This window comes from Antechinus flavipes, chromosome 1, assembly GCF_016432865.1.
Source record: "Antechinus flavipes isolate AdamAnt ecotype Samford, QLD, Australia chromosome 1, AdamAnt_v2, whole genome shotgun sequence".
Taxonomy (NCBI): domain Eukaryota; kingdom Metazoa; phylum Chordata; class Mammalia; order Dasyuromorphia; family Dasyuridae; genus Antechinus; species Antechinus flavipes.
Genome location: NC_067398.1, coordinates 270,679,732 through 270,706,001, shown reverse-complemented (window position 1 = coordinate 270,706,001; position 26,270 = coordinate 270,679,732).

Sequence of the window (26,270 nt, the reverse complement as noted above, 5' to 3'; positions counted from 1 at the left end):
GATTACAAATAAAATTCACAGATTACCAGCAGGGATGAACTCCATATTCTAATCAATCATACATATTATTGTCATGCTTCAAGAATTTAATAATAAGGAAATTATTCTATAAGCAATTAAGTAGAAAAGCATCACATATTTATAAAAACACATAAAATATACCTTATCTAATTACCAGAATATAAGAAATGATAGAACCTGAATTGTAGCATGCCTCAAATTACTGAACATAAGATTGGAACCCAAAATTTGCTATCCAATTTAACTAAATATTCTTTTGAAAAATAAAATATGGACATTTAAAAATTAACATGATAGTGAGAACTCATGGAGAATAGTAGACAAAAACAGAGACAGTTAAACATTTCAACAAGTCATAAGATCAGCATTTTAGTCAATTGATTTAATGATAATTCCCAAAATTAAGAGTTAATAATATAAAGTAAGGAAGATTTTATTTATGTAAGGTAGATATGTGTGTATGTTAATATTAGTGAAATAAGGAAAAATATATTCCCCTTTTCACAAAATCAATCAACAAGCATTTATGAAGCATCTACAATGTTTCAGTTACTATGCTAAACATGAGCAATACAAAACCAAAAATGACTCAGTCCCTGACCTCAAAGAGCTTGTATTCTATCAAGGGAAACTATCTTGTGAAAATAACTTTACAGAAAATAATAGAAGTCAAAATAATGTCTACAAAAAGATATTTCTTTAAAAAGAAACATTCAAATTATAAATAACATTGTTTATGCCCTCTTATCAGAGAAATGCAAATAAAAACCTATTCATTTGGCAAAGACAATTTAAAATGATAATTCAATCTTGGCAGGACTGTGGGAAAACCAGCATACTATTATATTATGAATGGAACTACAAATTAATATAATCTTTTTGAAAAGCAATGTGACAATGTAAAACAGTTACAAAATTGTTAATACCTTTTGAAGGAAATTTATCTTCCTAGCACCAACAACTAATCCTCCAAACTTTCCAGATTATGATAAGGTCTCTTTCCCCCATCTTTCCAGTAACTCTGGTTTGTAGTCACAGAATCTCTAATCAATCCTCCACAACAGCTGCCAACATTATCTCCTAAAGAAAAATTTGGATTGTGGCAATCCTCTTAATTGATCATCATTTTTTCAAATCTCTTCTTTTCCCCAATCTATCCTCTATGCAATTGCCAACATTACTTAATTTTTTTCTTTTTTTTATTAAATATTTTTATTTACAAAACATATGCATGGGTAATGTTTTAACATTGACCCTTGCAAAACTTTTTGTTCCAAATTTCCCCCTCCTTCCCCTTCCGCCCTCCCCTAGATGGCAGGTAATCCAATACATTAAATACAACATTACTTTCTAAAGACAATGTGGACTGTGATAATAGTTTCTTAATTAATCTAATTTTTTCCAGCCTCTCCTCTCTTCAATCTATTCAGACAGCTGTTAATATTATCTTCTAAAGACAGACATCACATCCCTTGTTCAAAAAATGTCTTTGTTACCTCTAGGATAAAATACAAACTGATATTTTCGGCTTTTTTAACCATCTCTCTTCAATGTCCTTCCCAGTTTTATTTCACATTACTCCTTTTTCATATAATCTACATTCTAACCAAGCTGTTCTCAGAGTGTGTCTTTCCCATTTCTGTTGATTCATCTGAGTATGCCTGGAATATACCTCTCCTTCCTTCTTGGAATACTTATCTTTCTTCAAAATTCACTTATTTTAATATTATCACTCCTCATTGGAAGAGTGGTTTCTTTTTTCTTTTCTTTTCTTTTTTCCCCCCCTGAGGCAATTGGAGTTAAGTGACTTGCCCAGGGTCACACAGCTAGGAAGTATTACATATGTCTGAGACCAGATTTGAACTCAGGTCCTCCTGACTTCAGTGCTGATATTCTATCCACTGTGCCACCTAACTGTCCCAAGAGTGGTTTCTTTTAAGCTTTTTTTTTTTTTTTTTTTTTTTTTTAGAAAAACAGTTCTCTCAGACACAGATCAACCAAAACCTTCCTTGGAAATAGATAGAAGGGGGGAAAAACCTCAGCGTTTGCCTTTATACAGTGCCTTATCTTACTGATTATTCCATAATTTTGGCTGAGTTCTCTCATCTTCAGCAGAAAATTCTCAGTTCTAGGTGTCAAGCTCTTTGGAACAAAAAAATAGAAATACCACTAGCTGAATAACTAGTGCCCTTAAAGCCAAATCTAACTTAAAAAAAAAAATCTATGCTTCCAAAAATCTGTACTTCCTATTCAGTAGATTTTTATCTAACTCTAGCTTAAGATAGCTAAGTGTAACAGTGAATAGAATGCCAGATCTCAAGAAATGAAGACTCATTTTATTGAGTTCAAATCCAACCTCAGATACTCCTGGGCAAGTCATTTCACTATGTTTGCCTCAGTTTGCTCATCTATAAAATCCTCCTTGGAGAAGGAAACGACAAACCACTCCAGTATCTTTGCCAAGAAAATCCCAAATGAGATTACAAAGAGGTGGACAAGACTGAAATAACTAAATGACAACAATTCACTTGCACTATCATTCATTTAAGTACATTTAAACAACAAAAAAACTGACTTATGGGAACTATTATACTTACTGATTTTAATCTCTGAAGATTAGATCATACCTCCTCATCATCCATATGATGACCACTCACTTAAAAATCGCCCAAACTTTCTGGAATACTAAGGTTCTATGGTTTCCCAATTATAACTCCCTTCTGTTTTCTCTCATAGATGAAGATGGAAAAAGATACAGAAGCAAAATGAAACCAGTGGAACAAAGTCTCCAATGAGGCCAAAAGAGATTAAAAGGCTTGTCAAATGGCACATGAGCATGAAGTGATGTTGAACACTTGTTAAATATATTGAGTAACATAAAACATGTTGAGTTCAAATCCCATCTTTGTTTCCAACCTATGTGAGTCTTTTAAACTACTTGTGTCTTAGTTTCTTCTATAAAAATAGGGATTGCACTGGATTCTGAGATCCTTTCCAGCTTCATATCTAGGATGCTATGATCTATGATACCTGCCATTATCCCCACTATCCAGACTCTTACTTCTTTTTTTTTTCCTGAGGCATTTAGGGTTAAGTGACTTACCCAGGATCACACAGCTAGGAAGTGCTAAGTGTCTGAGATCAGATTTGAACTTAAGTCCTCCTGACTTCAGGGCTAGTGCTCTATCTACTGTGCCATCTAGCTGCCCCTTAGACTCTTATTTCTTAATTTCAGATTCTAAAATGTTAAGATGTTTTAGGGGATTCTTGGCAATAGCTCTTTTGTAAATAATGTTGGCCTTCTTTTAGCCCAGATATTACCAAAATAGAATTCAGGAAATAATGAGTTTCACATTTAGGTCAGTAGATTCTAATGTTTTTGGATAAAAGCCATTGCAAAACTGACACAGTAATAAGCAGGCACATTATGATCTTCAGTAAGTTACAAAAAACTAGCTGAGTTTCCACACATAAAAATATGTAACATTTCAGAGAATACATTGTTGGGCTGCTCATACTCTAATAAGAATCATCTAACTCTGGTTTTCCAAGCAGTCATTGCCAAAAAAAAGTACTGGAGAAAGGTAAAGGAAGAGGACCCTGGTTTTTAATTAATTTTTTCCTTAACAAACAAGCACTCATATAAAAAAAATAATACCCTTGTAACAAATAGTTAAGCAAAATAAAATTCCACACTTGGCCTTGTCAAAAAAAAAAAAAAAAGTATGACTCATCCTATCTAATGAAGGACTCCAATATTGATGATCAAAATTCAAAAATAAAAACTTTTATTTTATTTATCAGTTTTCATTCCATATACCCACTAAAGATACAAGTAAGGAACTAGGGAGAAATAGGGAAGAAGGAGGGGAGATACAAAAGCAAAGTGAAACCATCTCTTCACTTAAGGAGAGAATAAACACACAAAAGTACAGGGTGTCCCCAAAGTCTTTGTGTGGTTTCAAGCTCTGATATCTTTCCTTATTAATGAACCTTTAGTTTAATCCTAATCAGACCTCATCATTAATAATTTATCTTAGTCTTTTTTTTTATTTTACAAATGAAGAAAGTGAAGCCCAAGATTATAAAACTAATAATGGCAGTATGCCTTTAGGCACATAACAGTTCAATATAGAGAGAGGCATGAGCTGGTGGCCAACATATATCAAAGATCAGTCTTCAACATCAGAGTCTTGAATCCTTAATATCATTCATAAACATAAATGTTGCCTCACTGATAGCTCTACCTGTTATTACCATTTGTTTGTGTCTGTCTCTATCTCTTTCTTTCTGTCTCTGACATACACACACACACACACACACACACACACACACACACACACACACACACTTTGATTGTGTAGGAGATCAAAATTAGCCATACTAATTTTATAGGTCAGAAAACTGAAGCCCAGGAAAGTTAGGGGGCTTATCCAAGATAACATAGGCATTAATTAGCTAAGGCAGGATTTCAGCCCAGATACTTTCATCTTCAGCCATTGTTCTATGCCAAACTGCTCTGATTTGATGTGGTCAAGTGAAAATGAAAAGAGAATTGCCTGGCATACAGGTGTTGCCTGGATGATTCTAAGGATCCAGCCTCATACTGAGAGGAGGCCCTTGAGAGGGCACAGCTGTATAGAAACTTGAAGCTTCACCTAGCATACAGCTTCAAGGAAAGGAAAAAGTCAAGACAATTGCTCATTCAAGCTCTGATTTTACTCTACAGTCTAGTGAGCCAGTGAATTGAAAGATATGGTACTGGAACTATGAGGGAAAAAAACATGACTTTCCCCCTACCCTATTCATTTTTGTCAAGATCATTTTAGGAAAGAAACAAAATATTAAATTTTTGAGAGACACTGCAGTGTGGTACATACAGCACTGGACTTGAAAGACCAGAGTTTGAATTCTATCTAGAACATTTACTTTCTTATTATGTCACCCTGGGCAATTTAATTTCTCTGGGCCTTGGTTTCCTAATCTATAAAATGAAGGGATTAGAATCAGTGACCTCTGAAGTCCCTTACAGCTCTAAATCTATAAATGATACTATCAACTATTATCTTATCCAATTTGACAATTTGATTCTTGGCTTAGGAGGGGGAAACCAAGGTAAAGAGTTGAGAATGAAGATGGGGGGAAAGCTAGGAGAAAGAAAAGACATAGGGCTTCTTCACTCCTGCAAAAATCAAATCAAAACAATCAAGACTCAAAAATTCACCAAATGAGGCCCTGAGAGGGTGTGCTTCCAAGTAGGATCTGTCTGTAAAGGATAAGAGAGAAAGGGAAGGAAAAGAAATGTGCATATCTATATAAATAAGGAAATGAGAGTATGTAAGACCAATTGTAGTAATACTGAATCTGAAACTGTATTGTTTCCAGAAACATGCTGTGTGGTTATGATTTGTTCTGAAATCTGACTTGAATTGTGCTGGTGAGAAAATAAGAACTTATCCCCACCCCTCTTACTCTTTCACCATATGTATTTAATCAGTTGCCAAGTTGTTCAAGTTCACTTCCCCAATATTTGATACATCTGTCCCCTTTTTCTCTATCTTCCTAAGGCCAATACCCTGATTCAGGCTGTCACTGTCTGTCACCTAGACCACATTGGTCTCCCTACCAAATCTGATTCCACTACAATCTGACTTTCACATAGCTGCTAAAGAGATTTTTTTTTCCAAGTGTACATCTGACCATGACATTCTTCTACTGAATAAATGCCAGTGGTGCTAGAAACAAATATAAATGCCTGTCTTCAGCATATAAAGCTCTTTACAGCTAGGTTCCAACTACCTTACTGTTGTTGGATTATTTAAATTGACTCTTCACGACCCTATTTGGGTTTTTCTTGACAAAGATACTGAAGTGGTTTCCCATTTTTTTCCCCAGCTCATTTTAGAGATGAGGAAACTGAGGCAATCAGGGTGAAATGACTTGCTCAAGTCCCCACAACTTGTATACTCATCTTTCTGGTTCCAGACTTGGTGCTCTATCCATGGCACTACTTAACTGCTATCCTTTACCTGCTCTATTTGTTACTCTTCATACATTCTACAATCTACTTTCTATTCTTCCCATTTTCAAGTCTTTTTTATTGGCTAAAGCTCTACTGCTTAGAATCCCTTATTTCCTTCAAAGCTTAGCTCAAATGTTCCCTTTTACACAAAGTCTTTCCTGTTCCCCCTAGTTACTCCCAAAATCACCTTTAATTTATTTTTTGCATATTTACATATGTATATGCTGTCTTCTCACAAATAATGTAAGCTCCTTGAAAGCAGGAACTGTTTTATTTATGTCTTCATTTCCCTAGCACTTAGTGCAATGCCTGATACATGATAGGTATATAAATACATAAACTGAGTGAGAATTGATTGATTTATTTGGTCTCAGAGGGCAAGATTTGGAGAAAAAAATTGTTGTAAAGAGACAAGTTTAGGGCTTGAAACAATCAGAGATATTCAGAAGTGGAGTGGTCTACTTCTGGAAGTAATAGTAATATCCCTGTACTCTTTAAGCAAAGGTGGGGTCATTAGTTGAATGAGATAGAGTAGTAGGAGTCTTTGTCACATATAGGATGCGATAGTCATTGAGATCACTTCCTACTAAGAATCCTGGTGGTGTCTTTTTAGAAGACTTGGGGTTCAGGCTCTGATGTCACCATCTATTGGAGCTGTTTGACCTTGAATTACCTACATTGGAGAATCAAATAAGATACTGCAAAGGCTTTGTAACCTACAAAGGATCATATAAATATGGGATATTATTGTCATTATTATACAAGCTAAAATTATTGATAACAACTTGAATATATAATCTTGAGCCATCTATATAGTTTAATGAATAGAGTTCTGAACTTGGAGATAGGAAATCCTGAGTTTGAATTCTGCCCCAGACATAGTTTTTTATTTTAGAGGAGGATAAATAACATCATGGGGTGATGCCTTGACTTGTGCATGAATTGGATTTAAGTGAAGAATTGCACAAAATCATCAGCCTCACTCCCTCTTCAAGAATCATCAAAGTTCAGTGGTAATATAAAACTCAAATGATTGGAAATGGCCCAGGATGCACTACATGACCTTAGCAGATGTCTAACCAAGCTTTAAACACTTCACAGTGTCCACTTCAGCCATCTTCATAGACTTTTTTTATTATAGCTTTTTATTGACAAAACATATGCATGGGTAGTTTTTCAACACTGACCCTTGCAAAAACTTCTGTTCCAACTGTTCCCCTCCTTCTCTCCACCCTCTTCCCTAGATAGCAGGTAGTCCCATACATGTTAAATATGTTAAAGTATATGTTAAATACAATATGTGCATACATATTTATACAGTTATCTTGCTGCACAAGAAAGATCTGATTTTGAAAGAAGATAAAAAATAACCTAAGAAAAAACAAAAATGCAAGCAAACAATAACAGAAAGAGTGAAAATGCTATGTTGTAGTCCACACTTATTTCCCAGTGTTCTTTTGCTGGGTATAGCTGGTTCTGCTTATTACTGATCAATTGGAACTGATTTGGATCCTCTCATTGTTGAAGATAGCCACTTACATCAGAATTGATCCTCATATAATATTGTTGAAATGTATAACAATATCTGGGTTCTGCTCATTTCACTTAGCATCAATTCATGTAAGTCTTTCCAAGCCTCTCTACATTCATTGTGCTGGTCATTTCTTACAGAACAATAATATTCCATAACATTCATATACCACAATTTTCCCAGACATTCTCCAATTGAGGGGCTTTCAATTTCCAGTTTCTAGCCATTATGAAAATGGGCTGCCACAAACATTTTGGCACATACAGGTCCCTTTCCCTTCTTTAAGATCTCTTTGGTATATAAGCCCAGTAGTAGCACTGCTGGATCAAAGGGTATGCACAGTTTGATAAACTTTTGGGGCATAATTCCAGATTGCTCTCCAGAATGGCTGTATGTATTCACAATTCCACCAACAATATATCAGTGTCCCTGTTTTCCTACATCCCCTCCATCATTCATTATTATCTTTTCCTGTCATCGTAGCCAATCTGAGAGGTGTGTAATGGTATCTCAGAGATGTCTTAATTTGCATTTCTCTTATCAATAATGATTTGGAACACCTTTTCATATGAATAGAAATAGTTTCAATTTCATCATCTGAAAACTGTCTGTTCATATCCTTTGACCATTTATAAATTGGAGAATGGCTTGATTTCTTATAGATTTGAATCAATTCTCTATATATTTTGGAAATGAGGCCTTTATCAGAATCTTTAACTGTAAAAATGTTTTCCCAGTTTATTGCTTCCCTTCTAATATTGTCTGCATTAGTTTTGTTTGTACAAAAGCTTTTTAACTTGATATAATCAAATTTTTCTATTTTTTGATCAATAATATCTCTAGTTCTTCTTTGGTCACAAATTCCTTCCTCCTCCACAGGTCTGAAAGGTAAACTTTCCTATGTTCTTCTAATTTATTTATAATCTCATTCTTTATGCCTAGATCATGAACCCATTTTGACTTTATCTTGGTATACAGTGTTAAGTGTGGGTCAATGCCTAGTTTCTGCCATACTAGTTTCCAATTTTCCCAGCATTTTTTGTCAAATAGTGAATTCTTATCCCAAAAGTTGGGGTCTTTGGGTTTGTCAAAAACTAGATTATTAAAGTTATTGGCTGTTTTGTTCTGTAAACCTAACCTACTCCATTGATCAATTAGTCTATTCTTAGGCAATACCAAATGGTTTTGCTGATTGCTGCTTTATAATATAGTTTTAAATCAGATACAGCAAGGCTACCTTCATTTGATTTTTTTTCATTAGTTCCCTTGAAATTCTTGACCTTTGATTCTTCCAGATGAATTTTGTTTTTATTTTTTCTAGGTCATTAAAATAGTTTCTTGGAGTCTGATTGATATAGCAGTAAATACATAGATTAGTTTGGGTAGTATTGTCATCTTTATTATATTCACTCACCCTATCCAAGAGCACTTAATATTTTTGCAATTGTTTAGATCTGACCTTATTTGTGTGGAAAGTGTTTTGTAGTTTTGCTCATATAGTTCCTGACTTTCCCTTGTAGATAGATTTCCAAATATTTTATATTATCTACAGTTATTTTAAATGGGATTTCTCTTTATTTCTCTTGCTGTTGGATTTTGTTAGTGATGTATAAAAATGCTGAAGATTTATGTGGATTTATTTTGTATCCTACAACTTTGTTAAAGTTGTGAATTATTTTTTAGTAAAATCTCTGGGATTCTCTAAGTATATCATCATATCATCTGCAAAGAGTGATAATTTGGTTTCCTCATTATCTACTCTAATTTCTTTAATCTCTTTTTCATCTCTTATTGCCAAAGCTAAAATTTCTAACACAATATTGAATAAGAATGGTGATAGTGGGCAACCTTGTTTCACTCCTGATTTTATTTGGAATGATTCCAGTTTATCCCCATTACATATGATGCTTACTGATGGTTTTAAATATATGCTACTGACTATTTTAAGGAAAAGTCCATTTATTCCTATATTCTCAAGTGTTTTTTCATGGGTGTTGGATTTTATCAAATGCTTTTTCTGCATCTATTAAGATGATCACATGGTTTTTATTTTATTATTTTGGTTATTGATATAGTCAATTATGTTAATAGTTTTCCTAATATTGAACCAACCCTGCATTCCTAATATAAATCCTACTTGGTTATGGTGTATTATCCTGGGGATGAATTTCTGTAATCTTTTTGCTAATATTTTATTTAAGATTTTTGCATCAATGTTCATTAGGGAGATTGATCTATAATTTTCTTTCTCTAGTTTGTCCTACCTGGTTTAGGTATCAGTACCATGTCTGTGTCATAAAAGGAATTTGGTAGGACTCCTTCAATTCCTATTTTTTTCAAATAGTTTATATAGCAGAGTTAATTGTTTTTTAAATGTTTAATTGAATTCACATGTAAATCCATTTGATCCAGGGGATTTTTTTCTTAGGGAGTTGATTAATAGCTTGTTCTATTTCTTTTTCTAGAATGGAACTATTTAACCAATTTATGAAGTTCTTCCTCTGTTAATCTGGGCAACCTATATTTTTGAAGGTATTCATTTCATTTAAATTTATTGGCATTAATTTATTGGCATGAAGTTGGGTAAAATAACTTTTAATTATTTCTCTAATTTCCTTTTCATTAGTGGAAAGTTCTCCCTTTTCATTTTTTAGACTAACAATTTAATTTTCCTCTTTCCTTTTTCTAATCAAATTTACCAAGGGTCTATCTATTTTGTAGGTTTTTTTTCACAGAACCAACTCTTAGTTTTATTTATTAATTCAATAGTTTTTTTTTTTTACTTTCAATTTTATTAATCTCTCTTTTTATTTTTAGAATTTCAAGTTTAGTATTTGATTAAGGGTTTTTAATTTGCTCTTTTTCTAGCTTTTTTAGTTGCAAGCCTAATTCATTGATTTTTTTTTCTTTATTTTATGCAAGTAAGCCTCTAGAGATATAAAATTTCCCCTTATTACTGCTTTGGCTGCATCCCACATATTTTGGTATGTCATCTCATTATTGTCATTCTATAGGGTGAAATTATTAATTGTGTCTATGATTTGCTATTTAACCCATTCATTCTTTAGGATGAACTTATTTAGTTTCAAATTACTTTTTGGTCTATTTTTCCCCTGGCTTTTTATTTCATCATGATCTGATAAGGATACATTTACTATTTCTGCCTTTGAGATTTGAATTTGAGATCTTTATGTCCTAATATATGGTCAGTTTTTGCATAGGTTCCACAAACTGCTGAGAAGAAAGTGTACTCCTTTCTGTTTCCATTTAGTTTTTTCCAGAGAGCCATCATACCTAACTTTTCTAGTGTTCTATTTACTTCTTTAACTTCTTTCTTATTTATTTTGTGGTTTGATTTATCTAGTTCTGAGAGTGCAAGGTTGATATCTCCCACTATTATGGTTTTGCTGTCTATTTCTTCTTGCAGCTCTCTTAACTTCTCCTTTAGGAATTTAGATGCTGTGTCACTTGATGCATATATGTTTAGTACTGATATTGATTCATTTTCTATGCTACCCTTTAGCAAGATACAGTGCCCTTCCTTATCTCTTTTAATTAGATCAGTTTTTGCTTTTGCTTGACCTGAGATCAGGATCGCTACCTCTGCTTTTTTGACTTTACCTGAAGCATAATAGATTCTGCTCCAGCCTTTACACTGTATGTATCTCTCTGCTTCAAGTATGTTTCCTGTAAACAACATATTGTAGGATTCTGGCTTTTAATCCAGTTTGCTATCTGCCTCTGCTTTACAGGGGAGTTTACCCCATTCACATTTATGATTAAAACTACTAATTCTCTATTTCCTGCCATCTTGTTAACCCTAGATGGTTTTCTCTTTCCTTTCCCCCTTGTCCCTCTCCCCAGTATTAAATTTATGAGCACCACTTACCTCATACAATCCTCCCTCCATCTTTAGAATCCCTCCCTCCCCCTTAAAGTCACTCCCCTTTTCTTAAACCTTTCCCTTACTATTTTTGAATTCCTTTCTATTTAACTTACTCCTTCCCTTTTTGCTTTTCCCCTTTACTTTTCTTTTCTATATATATATATATATATGTATAATTTTTATTTTTATTTTATTTTTTTTAACCCATGCCAGGGTAATTTTTTTACAGCATTATCCCTTGCATTCACTTCTGTTCCGATTTTTCCCCTCCCTCCCTCCACCCCCTTCCTCAGATGGCAAGCAGTCCTTTACACATTAAATAGGTTACAGTATATCCTAGATACAATATATGTGTGCAGAACCAAACAGTTTTCTTGTTGCACAGGGAGAATTGAATTCAGAAGGTATAAATAACCCGGGAAGAAGAAAAAAAATGCAAGCAGTTTATATTCATTTCCCAGTGTTCTTTCTTTGGGTGTAGTTGCTTCTGTCCATCCTTGATCAATTGAAACTGAATTAGCACTCTTTATCGAAGAGATCCACTTCCATCAGAATACATCCTCAAGACTGGCGAGACTTACATGAACTGATGCTAAGTGAAATGAGCAGAACCAGGAGATCATTATACACTTCGACAACGATATTGTATGAGGACATATTTTGATGGAAGTGGATTTCTTTGACAAAGAGACCTGAGTTCAATTGATAAATGACGGACAAAAGCAGCTACACCCAAAGAAAGAACACTGGGAAACGAATGTAAACTATCTGCATTTTTGTTTTTCTTCCCGGATTATTTATACCTTCTGAATCCAATTCTCCCTATGCAACAAGAGAACTGTTCGGTTCTGCAAACATATATTGTATCTAGGATATACTGCAACATATCCAACATATAAAGGACTGCTTGCCATCTAGGGGAGGGGGTGGAGGGAGGGAGGGGGAAAAAAATCGGAACAGAAACGAGTGTCAATATAATGTAATTATTAAATAAAAAATTTAAAAAAAAAAAAAAGATCTCTTTGGGATATAATCCCAGTAGAAACCCTGCTAGGCCAAAGGATATGATAGTGCCAACATTTTGATGTAGTCTCAAGGACTGGATTATTGCTCTAAGGAGAGTTCCTTTTAACTTCATAGAGCATTACTTGACCCAGTCACTGATAATGATCTTTTTGGTTTTGTTAGTTTGGTTTTTCCAACATTTAAGTTATGTTAATTAGTGAGACATAAAAAAATGAGGGAATGGGGTAGATGGGTTGCATAATTGACTGACTTGTTGCATCTACTTGTAATAATAATAATAATATTAACATTAATGATAACATTTTTATATTCACTATGTATCAAGAATTGGAATAAATGCTTTAAAATTAAAAAAAAAAAAAAAGAATACATCCTCAAACAGTATCGTTGTTGCCCCTCTTACTTTTCAATGAGGTGGGAGAAGTTTCTCGTAAACTGAATATTTTCTCTTTGAGCCAATACTAATGAGAGTAAGATTCACACTATGTTCATTCCCCTCCCTTCTTTCTTTGTGAGATGTAATACCTCCACTTTCCTCTTTTTCTGGTACAATTTCCTTTCCACCTCTAGATCCTTTTTTATATTATAACAGTAAAACAAAATTATACATGTTCTCTTTATGTATACCCATAACAGAAAGACAGTTCTCAAGAGTTCTATTTACCTTTTTATGCTTCTCTTGAGTCCTATCTTTGGAGGGCAAACTTTTTGTTTAGCTCTGGTTTTTTCATCAGAAATAAGTGGAATTCACCTATTTCATTTAATGTCTATCTTCTTTCCTGGAAGAAAATGTTCATTCTGGTTGGGTAAGTTATTCTTGGCTGCATACTAAGTTCCTTTGCCTTTCGGAATATCAGATTCCAGGCCCTTCGATCCTTTAATGTCAACTCTGCTACCTGTGCTCTCACTTGAGTAATCCTTGTTGTAGCTCCTCAGTATTTTAATGTTTTTTTTTTCCTATTTTTCAATTTTTTTCCTTTGGTTTTGCTTGATTAATTCTTGGTGTCTCCTTGAGTCATTAATTTCCATTTGTTCAATTCTTATTTTTAAGGAATTATTTTCTTCATTTATTTTTTAATTTCTTTTTGTATTTGTCCAATTGAATTTTGTTTTTTTTTTTTTTAATTTTATAATAACTTGGACTTCCGGTTAAGATGGCGGAGAGGAGGCTCACAGCTGCATAAGCTCTGCGCTTTCTCTCACTATCCACTTCATTACAAGCCTCTGAATTAATGCTTGACTGAAAAAAAAAAACCCACAAATAGTTACCAAGAGAAGCCATCCTTGAGATTCGCCAAGAAAGGTCTGTCTTTACTGGAGGGCTGGGACGGTTTTAGATCGGGCGCAGGTGGGAGAGAAGGTGGGAGTGATCGCAGCCGTCTCTGCGGGGAGAGCTTCTCTACAGGTTTGGATACTTTGCTCCGGCAGCAAGTAAGCAGCCCAGCAGAGAAGCTAAAAACACCGGGGCTGAAGACTACAACCCCAAACAGCTGGAGTCTCTCGGGACCTGGCCGCCCCCCCCACAGTGACTCAACACGCTCTGGGATCTCAGAGCGCAGGCGCAGCACAGTCCTGCTAGTGCCTCACTGCTGCCCCCGCAGTCTGGAGAGGAAGCTCGATAACACACCCAACCCCTCCCTGAAAAAAAGACTCCAGTTTTTTCTGTTTTTCTTTTCTAGTTTGTCTCTGATTATTAGACAGAATGAGCAAGAAACTGAAGAGGACTTTAACCCTTGACAGCTTCTATACAGATAGAGAGCAGACTCTAAATCCTGAGGAGACTAAAAACAGACAATCTCCAGGTGAATCCCCAAAGGAGGAGATCATCTGTTCCTCAGCACAGATGAACCTCATAGAAGTAATTAAAAATGCTCTCACAAGAGAGCTAGAAGAAAAATGGGAAAAGCAGAGTGAGGCTTGGCAAAAGAGCCTGGAGAAGTCAGTTAAAGAGAGAGTGGATAAAGAAGTAAAATCCTTGAAAAATAGGATTGGTGAACTGGAAACAGAAAATAGCTCTCTAAAAAACAAAATTGGAGAAATGGAAAAAAATTCCACAGAACAAAAGAACTCAATTGGACAATTAGAAAAAGATCTTTAAAAAGTGAGTGAAGAAAATACTTCACTGAAAATCAGAATTGAACAAGTGGAATTGAATGACTCGAGGAGACAAGAAGAATCAGTCAAGCAAATCCAAAAAAATCAAACAATGGAAAAGAATGTGAAATACCTTCTGGGGAAGACAACAGACCTGGAAAACAGATCCAGGAGAGACAATCTGAGAATCATTGGACTCCCAGAAAAGAATGATGAAAAAAAGAGCCTGGACACTATTTTCCAGGAAATTATCAAAGAGAACTGCCCAGAAGTCATAGGAACAGAGGAAAAAATAAACATTGAAAGGACTCATCGATCACCCACTGAAAGGGATCCTAAAATCAAAACACCAAGGAATATAGTGGCCAAATGCCAGAACCCTCAGATGAAGGAAAAAAATATTGCAAGCGGCTAGAAAAACCCAATTCAAGTATCAAGGAGCCACAATAAGGATCACCCAGGAACTGGCAGCGTCCACATTAAAAGATCGAAGGGCCTGGAATATGATATTCTGAAAGGCTAAGGAACTTGGTATGCAACCAAAAATAACTTACCCAGCGAGAATGAGCATCTTCTTCCAGTGAAAAAGATGGACATTCAACGAAGTAAGCGAATTTCATCTATTTCTGATGAAAAAGCCAGAACTTAACAAAAAGTTTGATCTACAAATATAGAACTCAAGAGAAATCTAAAAAGGTAAAGATTAATCTTGGGAACTATATTTTGACTATATAGATGTATAAAGAATACATGTATACCTTGTTCTAGAAATTGATGTGGAAAGGACATTGTACCAGAAAAAGGGTAAAGTGGGGGTAGTACATCTCATGAAGAGGCATAGGAAACCTATTATATCTGAGAGAAAGAATGGAGGGGGATGAATATAGTGGGTATCTTACTGCCTTCAGAATTGGCTTTAAGTGAAAAATCTTAAGACATATTCAATCTATGGTGAAACTTCTCCCACCTCATTGAAAAGTGAGAAGGGAAAAGTGAAAAGGGAAGGAATAAGCTAAGCGGAAGGGAATACGGGAACTGGGAGGGAAAGGGGTAAGATAGGGGGAGGAACTCTAAGGCGGGGGGAGGGATACTAAAAAGGGAGGGGTGTGAGAAGCAAGTGGTGCTCACAAGCTTAATACTGGGAAGGGGGGGAAAGGGGAAAGAAGGGAGAAAAGCATAAACTGGGGTTAACAAGATGGCAAGTAATACAGAATTGGTCATTCTAACCATAAATGTGAATGGGGTAAACTCCCCCATAAAAAGGAAGCGGTTAGCAGAATGGATTAAAAGCCAGAATCCTACAATATGTTGTTTACAGGAAACACACATAAAGCAGGGAGATACATGCAGGTTAAAGGTAAAAGGTTGGAGCAAAATCTACTATGCTTCAGGTGAAGTCAAAAAAGCAGGGGTAACCATCCTGATCTCAGATCAAGCTAAAGCAAAAATTGATCTAATTAAAAGAGATAAGGAAGGGCACTATATCTTGCTAAAGGGTAGCATGGATAATGAAGCACTATCTATATTAAACATATATGCACCAAGTGGGGTAGCATCTAAATTCTTAAAAGAGAAACTAAGAGAGCTGCAAGAAGAAATAGACAGTAAAACTATAATAGTGGGAGATCTTAACCTTGCACTCTCAGAGTTAGATAAATCAAACCACAAAATAAATAAGAAAGAAGTCAAAGAGGTAAATAGAATACTAGAAAAGTTAGATACGATAGATCTCTGGAGAAAATGTAATGGAGACAGAAAGGAATACACTTTCTTTTCAGCAGTTCATGGAACCTATACAAAAATTGACCATATATTAGGACATAAAAACCTCAAACTCAAATGCAGTAAGGCAGAAATAGTAAATGCATCCTTTTCAGACCACGATGCAATGAAAATTACATTCAACAAAAAACCAGGGGGAAGTAGACCAAAAAATAATTGGAAACTAAATAATCTCATACTAAAGAATGATTGGGTGAAACAGCAAATTATAGACATAATTAATAACTTCACCCAAGAAAACGATAATAATGAGACATCATACCAAAATGTATGGGATGCAGCCAAAGCGGTAATAAGGGGAAATTTCATATCTCTAGAGGCCTATTTGTATAAAATAGAGAAAGAGAAGGTCAATGAATTGGGTTTGCAACTAAAAATGCTAGAAAAGGAACAAATTAAAAACCCCCAGTCAAACACTAAACTTGAAATTCTAAAAATAAAAGGAGAGATCAATAAAATTGAAAGTAAAAAAACTATTGAATTGATTAATAAAACTAAGAGTTGGTTCTATGAAAAAACCAACAAAATAGACAAACCCTTAGTAAATCTGATTAAAAAAAGGAAAGAGGAAAATCAAATTGTTAGTCTTAAAAATGAAAAGGGAGAACTCACCAGTAACGAAGAGGAAATTAGAGCAATAATTAGGAGTTACTTTGCTCAACTTTATGCCAATAAATTCAACAACTTAAATGAAATAGAAAAATAAATCCAAAAATATACTTGCCCAAACTAACAGAGGAAGAAATAAATATCCTAAACAGTCCCATCTCAGAAAAAGAAATAGAACAAACTATCAATCAACTCCCTAAGAAAAAATCCCCAGGACCAGATGGATTTACATGTGAATTCTACCAAACATTTAAAGAACAATTAACTCCAATGCTAAATAAACTATTTGAAACAATAGGGATTGAAGGAGTCCTACCAAACTCCTTTTATGACACAGACATGGTACTGATACCTAAACCAGGTAGGCTGAAAACAGAGAAAGAAAATTATAGACCAATCTCCCTAATGAATATTGATGCTAAAATCTTAAATAAAATATTAGCAAAAAGATTACAGAAAATCATCCCCAGGATAATACACTATGACCAAGTAGGATTTATACCAGGAATGCAGGGCTGGTTCAATATTAGGAAAACTATTAGCATAATTGACTATATCAATAACCAAACAAAAACCATATGATCATCTCAATAGATGCAGAAAAAGCATTTGATAAAATCCAACATCCATTCCTAATAAAAACACTTGAGAGCATAGGAATAAATGGACTTTTCCTTAAAATAGTCAGGAGCATATATTTAAAACCATCAGTAAGCATCATATGCAATGGGGAAAAACTGGAACCTTTCCCAGTAAGATCTGGAGTGAAGCAAGGTTGCCCTCTATCACCATTATTATTTAATATCATATTAGAAGCACTAGCCTCGGCAATAAGAGTCGAGAAAGATATTAAAGGAATTAGAGTAGGCAATGAAGAAACCAAACTATCACTCTTTGCAGATGATATGATGGTATACCTAGAGAACCCCAGAGATTCTACTAAAAAGCTATTGGAAATAATTCATAATTTTAGCAAAGTAGCTGGCTACAAAATAAATCCCCATAAATCCTCAGCATTTTTATACATCTCCAACAAAACTCAACAGCAAGAGATACAAAGAGAAATTCCATTCAGAATAACTGTTGATACCATAAAATATTTGGGAATCTATCTACCAAAGGAAAGTCAGGAATTATATGAGCTAAATTATAAAAAAGTCTCCCCACAAATAAAGTCAGACTTAAATAATTGGAAAAATATTAAGTGCTCTTGGATTGGCCAAGCGAACATAATAAAGATGACAATACTCCCTAAACTAATCTATTTATTTAGTGCTATACCAATCAGACTTCCAAGAAAATATTTTAATGATCTAGAAAAAATAACAACAAAATTCATATGGAACAATAAAAAGTCGAGAATCTCAAGGGAATTAATGAAAAAAAAAATCAAATGAAGGTGGCCTAGCTGTACCTGATCTAAAATTATATTATAAAGCAGCAGTCACCAAAACCATTTAGTATTGGCTAAGAAATAGATTAGTGGATCAGTGGAAAAGGTTAGGTTCACAAGACAGAATAGTCAACTATAGCAATCTAGTGTTTGACAAACCCAAAGCCCCTAACTTCTGGGAAAAGAATTCATTATTTGATAAAAACTGCTGGGATAATTGGAAATTAGTATGGCAGAAATTAGGCATGGACCCACACTTAACACCATATACCAAGATAAGATCAAAATGGGTCCATGACCTAGGCATAAAGAACGAGATTATAAATAAATTAGAGGAACATAGAATAGTTTATCTCTCAGACTTGTGGAGGAGAAAGAAATTTGTGACCAAAGATGAACTAGAGACCATTACTGATCACAAAATAGAAAATTTTGATTACATCAAATTAAAAAGCCTTTGTACAAACAAAACCAATGCAAACAAGATTAGAAGGGAAGCAACAAACTGGGAAAACATCTTCACAGTTAAAGGTTCTGATAAAAGCCTCATTTCTAAAATATATAGAGAACTGACTCAAATTTATAAGAAATCAAGCCATTCTCCAATTGATAAATGGTCAAAGGATATGAACAGACAATTTTCAGAGGATGAAATTGAAACTATTACCACTCATATGAAAGAGTGTTCCAAATCATTATTGATCAGAGAAATGCAAATTAAGACAACTCTGAGGTACCACTACACACCTGTCAGATTGGCTAAGATGACAGGAAAAAATAATGATGAATGTTGGAGGGGATGCGGGAAAACTGGGACACTAATGCATTGTTGGTGGAGTTGTGAACGAATCCAACCATTCTGGAGAGCAATCTGGAATTATGCCCAAAAAATTATCAAATTGTGCATACCCTTTGATCCAGCAGTGTTTCTATTGGGCTTATATCCCAAAGAAATACTAAAGAAGGGAAAGGGACCTGTATGTGCCAAAATGTTTGTAGCAGCCCTATTTGTAGTGGCTAGAAACTGGAAAATAAATGGATGCCCATCAATTGGAGAATGGCTGGGTAAATTGTGGTATATGAATGTTATGGAATATTATTGTTCTGTAAGAAATGACCAGCAGGATGAATACAGAGAGGACTGGCGAGACTTACATGAACTGATGCTAAGTGAAATGAGCAGAACCAGGAGATCATTATACACTTCGACAACAATACTGTATGAGGACATATTTTGATGGAAGTGGATTTCTTTGACAAAGAGACCTAACTAAGTTTCAATTGATAAATGACGGACAAAAGCAGCTACACCCAAAGAACGAACACTGGGAAACGAATGTGAACTATCTGCATTTTTGTTTTTCTTCCCGGGTTATTTATACCTTCTGAATCCAATTCTCCCTGTGCAACAAGAGAACTGTTTGGTTCTGCAAACATATATTGTATCTAGGATATACTGCAACATATCCAACATATAAAGGACAGCTTGCCATCTAGGGGAGGGGGTGGAGGGAGGGAGGGGAAAAAAAATTGGAAAAGAAACGAGTGCAAGGGATAATGTTGTCAATATAAAGTAATCATTAAATAAAAATTTTAAAAAATTTATAATAACTTTTTATTGACAGAATCCATGCCAAGGTAATTTTTTTTTACAACATTATCCCTTGCATTCGCTTCTATTCCAATTTTTCCCCTCCCTCCCTCCACCCCCTCCCCTAAATGGCAAGCAGTCCTATATTATAAGCAGTTAAATATGTTGTGGTATATCCTAGATACAATATATGTTTGCAGAACCAAACAGTTCTCTTGTTGCACAGGGAGAATTGGATTCAGAAGGTAAAAATAACTGGGAAGAAAAACAAAAATGCAAACAGTTTACATTCATTTCCCAGTGTTCTTTCTTTGGGTGTAGCTGCTTCTGTCCATCATTTATCAATTGAAACGGAGTTAGATCTCTTTGTCAAAGAAATCCATTTCCATCAGAATACATCTTCATACAGTATTGTTGTTGAAGTATATAGTGATCTCCTGCTTCTGCTCATTTCACTTAGCATCAGTTCATGTAAGTCTCGCCAGTCCTCTCTGTATTCATCCTGCTGGTCATTTCTTACAGAACAATAATATTCCATAACATTCATATACCACAATTTACCCAGCCATTCTCCAATTGATGGGCATCCATTCAATTTCCAGTTTCTATCCACTACAAACAGGGCTGCCACAAACATTTTGGCACATACAGGTCCCTTTCCCTTCTTTAGTATTTCTTTGGGATATAAGCCCAGAAGTAACACTGCTGGATCAAAGGGTGTGCACAGTTTAATAACTTTTTGGGCATAATTCCAGATTGCTCTCCAGAATGGTTGGATTCGTTCATAAGTTTTCCCGCATCCCCTCCAACATTCATCATTATTTTTTCCTGTCATCTTAGCCAATCTGACAGGTGTGTAGTAGTATCTCAGAGTTGTCTTAATTTGCATTTCTCTGATCAATAGTGATTTGGAACACTCTTTCATATGAGTGGTAATAGTTTCAATTTCATCATCTGAAAATTGTCTGTTCATATCCTTTGACCATTTATTAATTGGAGAATGGCTTGATTTCTTATAAATTCCAATTGAGTTTTTAGTTGAGTTTTTTTTCTATAGAATTTTTTTTCCATTTCACCAATTATATTTTTTAAGGAGTTATTTTCTTTTTACAATTCACAAATTCTGTTTTTCAGGGAGTTGTTTTATTTTCCCACTCTGTCTTTTAATGAGTTATATGCCTTATCTTGACCCTCTTGCAAAGCTTCCCTTTCCTTTCCCCATTTTTCTTCTAGCCCTCTTTTAAGATCTTTTTAAATTTCCTCTATGAGAACCTTATGTGGTGGGGACCAGATCATATCCACCTTTGGGTTTTCATCTAGAGACGAACTGTTTTTAGTCTCCTCAGGGTATGAAATCTGCTCTCTTTCAGTATAGAAGCTATCTATAGTTAGAACCCACTTTGCCTTTTTACTCATTTCAAAAACAAACAATGCAATCTGTTTATGGAGTAGTGAGGTATTTCTAAGCTACCTTTACAGATAATAAGAAGTGGCAGTGCAGAAGGGGTGGGACAGCAGTGGCTGCACTGGGATTATCCCAGTTGTGTGCTGACCCCTCCCAGTGCTGGATAGGTGTGGCCAGGTCCCGAGAGACTCTAGCATTTTGGGGTTATAGTCTTTACCCTCTGTGTTTATAGCTTCTCTGCTGATGTACTGGCTTGCTGCCAGAGCAGAGTAGCCAGAACTGTGGTAGAGTTCTCCCTGCAGATTTTCCACTGTTGAAGACCATACCTCGCCCCCGCTCCGGTCTGCTCAGTGTGAGCTGTTCTTCCTGCTCTCACTGCCTATCTGCTTGAGTCTGCACCTGGCCTAGCCCCATTCTGTCCCTTTATGAACAAAAACAGACCTTTTCTGCTGACTTTCAAGATTATCTTCTATTGGTAATGTGTTGTACTCTCAATATTCGTGGGATTCTGATAGTCAAGCACTAATTCTGAGCTGAATTTCATAAACTAGTTTGAGGGTAGAGGAGACCTCAGAAAGATGTGTGTGTCCTCTCCACCATCTTGGCTCCACCCCCCACCCCCCATCTTCATAGACTTTTGAAGAAATTATTCTTATCTACCCATTCCATTAAGAATGCTTTGGGGTAGACACCTCCCTAATCCATAAATCATTGGTTACTCTCAAGCTGATTTACCCCTTCTTTTGGGAAGGTTTTATTAGATATGGCTACAGCTTCCTGGAGTCACAGGTGAGAGCTGGGTGAAAAGTGGACACCAAAAATGAATGAGCAACCCTAAAAAGAATCTGGCAAGCTTTCATTCTAGAGTGTTAGTCCTCCCTTAATACTCCATACACTCCATAAACTCCTGCTCAGACACTTTCTAGCTGCATGACCTTGGGGCACAGCCTCAGTTGTCTCACTTGTAAAATGGAGAATATATAACCATCTACTTTACTGTGTTGTTGACAGGATCAAATGAAATGATATATGTAATTAACTTTATAAATTTGAAAATACTATATAAATGTCAGCTATTATTATTATGATTATCAACTGATGCAAATGTTCCCTCCTATTATTGAGATTGCAACCAGTCCATGTCTGCCCATTCTCTGTGATTGTTTTCCAATACATGGATGATGTCCAACAGAAATTCAATATAAGGCTTATCTAATCTGGGAGCAGTCATCCTCACTCTCTCCAGACATCATTTGAATAGTGTTAAAATTTGAATTGGGAATTCTATCAGGCTGCCTACTTGCCATTTTTTACTCTCATAAGTTGACCAATCCATCTATTCTTTCTCATATACATTTCCCTGATGATAAAATTTTCAAATTCCCCATTTTTCTTTTGTTGCAGCCTTCTCGCCTCTAGAAGTATTCTCTATGGATGATAAAATCCTCCTATTTGTGAATGCTTTTGAACTATTTCATTAAGCACTAAAACACTACAGAGTAAGAGTTCTTAACTTTTCTTATGCTTTTGGACCCTTCTGATAGTCTGATGAAATCTATGGACATCTCAGAATTTTTTTTTTTTTTTTTGCTGAGGCAATTGGGGTTAACTGACTTGTCCACAGTGACTTGTCACACAGCTAGGAAATGTTAAGTGTCTGAGACCAGATTTGACTCAGGTCCTCCTGACTTCAGGGCTGGTGCTCTATCTACTGCACCACTTAGTTGCCCCTGACATCTCAGAATTTTTTAAATGCACAAAATACACAAGATTACATAGGAAAATATATTAAAATAGAGTATATATTTTATATATAATATGCAAATATTATATTTCATGTGTATGTATAAATATTATATATAAATATATATATTTGAATTTGTGTATGTATATACATATATATCTACACACATATGCATACATACATTAACTATTTAAGAGGGGAAAATTGAATAAAGGATGCCTTTTGTCCGATTATAAATTGATGTCAGATAACCTATAGGGCTTGTCCATCATTATTTTTTATTTTAAGTAAAATTTAAAATTACAATTGACAAGCATTTATTATTTTCTTTCTTTCTTTCTTTTTTATATTATAGCTTTTTATTTATAAGATATATGCATGGGTATTTTTTTCAGCATTGACAATTGCAAAACCTTTTGTTCCAACTTTTCCCCTTCTTCCCCCCACCCCTTCCCCCAGATGGCAGGTTGACCAATACATGTTAAATATGTTGAAGTATAAGTTAAATACAATATATGTATACATGTCCAAACAATTAATTTGCTGTACAAAAAGAATCGGACTCTGAAATACTGTACAATTAGCCTGTGAAGGAAATCAAAAATGCAGGAGGACAAAAATAGAGGGATTGGAATTCTATATAGTGGTTCATTGTCATCTCCTAGAGTTCTTTTGCTGGGTGTAGCTGCTTCAGTTCATTACTGCTCTATTGGAACTGATTTGGTTCATCTCATTGTTGAAGAAGGCCATGTCCATCAGAATTAATCATCATATAGTATTGTTGTTGAAGTGTATAATGACATCCTGGTCCTGTTCATTTCACTCAGCATCAGTTCATGTAAGTCTCTCCAGGACTTTCTGAAATCATCCTGCTGGTCATTTCTTACAGAACAATAATATTCCATAATGTTCATAAACCACAATTTATTCAGCCATTCTCCAATTGATGGGCATCCACTCAGTTTCCAGTTTCTGGCCACTACAAAGAGGGCTGCCACAAACATTTATTCTTTCCCACCCACCCCTCACAAATTCCTATAATAGCCATGTCCAAAAATATATGTTTCATTCTGCACCTCAAGTTCAGCTTCTCTCTGTCAAGAGAATGGTAGCATGTTGCATCAATACATTGATCAGAGTTAAATCTTGAAAGTTAAATTGTTCTAACTTGTTCTAGTTTAATCACTTCACTCTTCATCAGTTCATATAAATATTCTCCGGTTTCTCTGAAACCATCCCCTTGTGTTATTTCTTATGGCACCATAAGTATTCCATAACATTCATGTACCAAAATTTGTTCAGCCATTCCCCAATTGATATTGCCTTCAGTAATTGCAAATTGACAGCGAGTTGTTTCTAGAATTACTCAGGCTAGAACAATGGGCTGGATGGCCTTCAGGCAATTGCAAAGTTCTTCTTTTTCCAAATGTTTCCCAGAAATTCAGGACTCTCTTTTTGACCAAAATATTCTACTAGCCATGATGTATGGCTGAAAAGATATGAAATGCAATTAAGTCCAAGGCTTGAAAATGAATATCATAGAGTGAGCAATGGAGAGGCATGTAACAAATTATTAGGGAATTATTCTGTTAATGTGAGCTATTTTTATGTGAGTTCATTGTAATCAGTATTATTTTGATTGTGATTTGGAGCTGATTTTTTTTACCTGTTCCTAATGTAAAGAAAAAATTATTTGGGGTATTGTTCTGCAGGTCCCAATCAACAACCCTGGAATGAATCAGGAGGAATAATTCCCCCAAAACTGGACAGTGAAATAAAACAATAGGAAAATCTCAAAGTGAATATATCATTATTTATGAGAACACTATATTTGCTTTCTTCATCATTCTCTTCCAATTTTAGCAGAGCCTTAGTCATTTCATGGGCCATTTAGCTGTAATGACGAGGCCAAAATCTCAGGTTTCTATCTTTCAGGTGCAGTTTGCTCTAAACAGAAAAAGCCACATGCTGAGAAAAAAAGATTAAAAAATACTTGAATTATCTCCTGCATAGAGGCAGTGGGGTGTAGTATATAGAAATTTTGTTCTGAAATCAGTAAGACCTGCCTCTGTCATGCTAGTTGCAAATCACTTAATATCTCAGTGATATAAGCAACTCTTTTTTTCCCTCTCCTCTTTCTTTTTGCCCCCAACAGTATTTCATCTCCCCCAATACATGTAAAGATAGTTTTCAAGATTCATTTTTGTAAAACTTTTTATTCCAAATGTTTCTCCTTCCCTCCTTTTTCTCCCTCCTCTCCATGACAATAAGCAGTCTCATATAAGTTAATTGGGGGAAAAAATACAGAAAAAACACAAAGAAAAAGGTGAAAACTATGTTTTTCCATCCCAAGTCTATTGGAATTCCCTTGAATCACTGCGTTGTTGAGAAGAACCAAATCTGCCCGTTATTACCACTATTACTCAATATTGTACTAGAAATGTTAGTGTTAGCAATAAGAGAAAAAAAAGAAATAGAAGGAATTAGGGTAGGTAATGAAGAAACAAAACTATCATTCTTTGTAGATGATATGATGGCATATTTAGAGAATCAACTAAAAAACTTCTAAATGAATAACTTTAGCAAATATACAGGATATAAAATAAACTCACATAAATCATCAGCATTTCTATATGTTACCAACAAAGTCCAGGAACAAAAGATACAAAGAGATATCCCATTTAAAATGATTGTAGCTAATATAAAATATTTGGGAGTCTACATCCCAAGACAAAGCCATAAACTACATGAACACAATTCATATTTCCACACAATAAAGTTATATCTAAACAATTGGAAGAATAAAATATTAATGAGTAGGCAAGTTAATATAATAAAAATGACAATTCTACCTAAATTAATCTACTCATTCAATAATATAACAATCAAACTGCCAAGAAATTACTTTATAGAGCTAGAAAAAGTAACAAAATTCATCTGAAACAACAAAAGATCAAGACTTTCCAGGAAATTAATGAAAAAAAGATGAAAAGAAAAGTGGCTTAGCAGTGCCAGATCTAAAAGTATATCATAAAGCAGCAGTCATCAAAACCATTTGGTACTAGCTAAAAAATAAAGTAGTGGATCAGTGGAATAGATTAAGTTCTTAAGATGTAATAATCAATGATTATGGCAATCTAGTGTTTGATAAACCCAAAGACTCCAT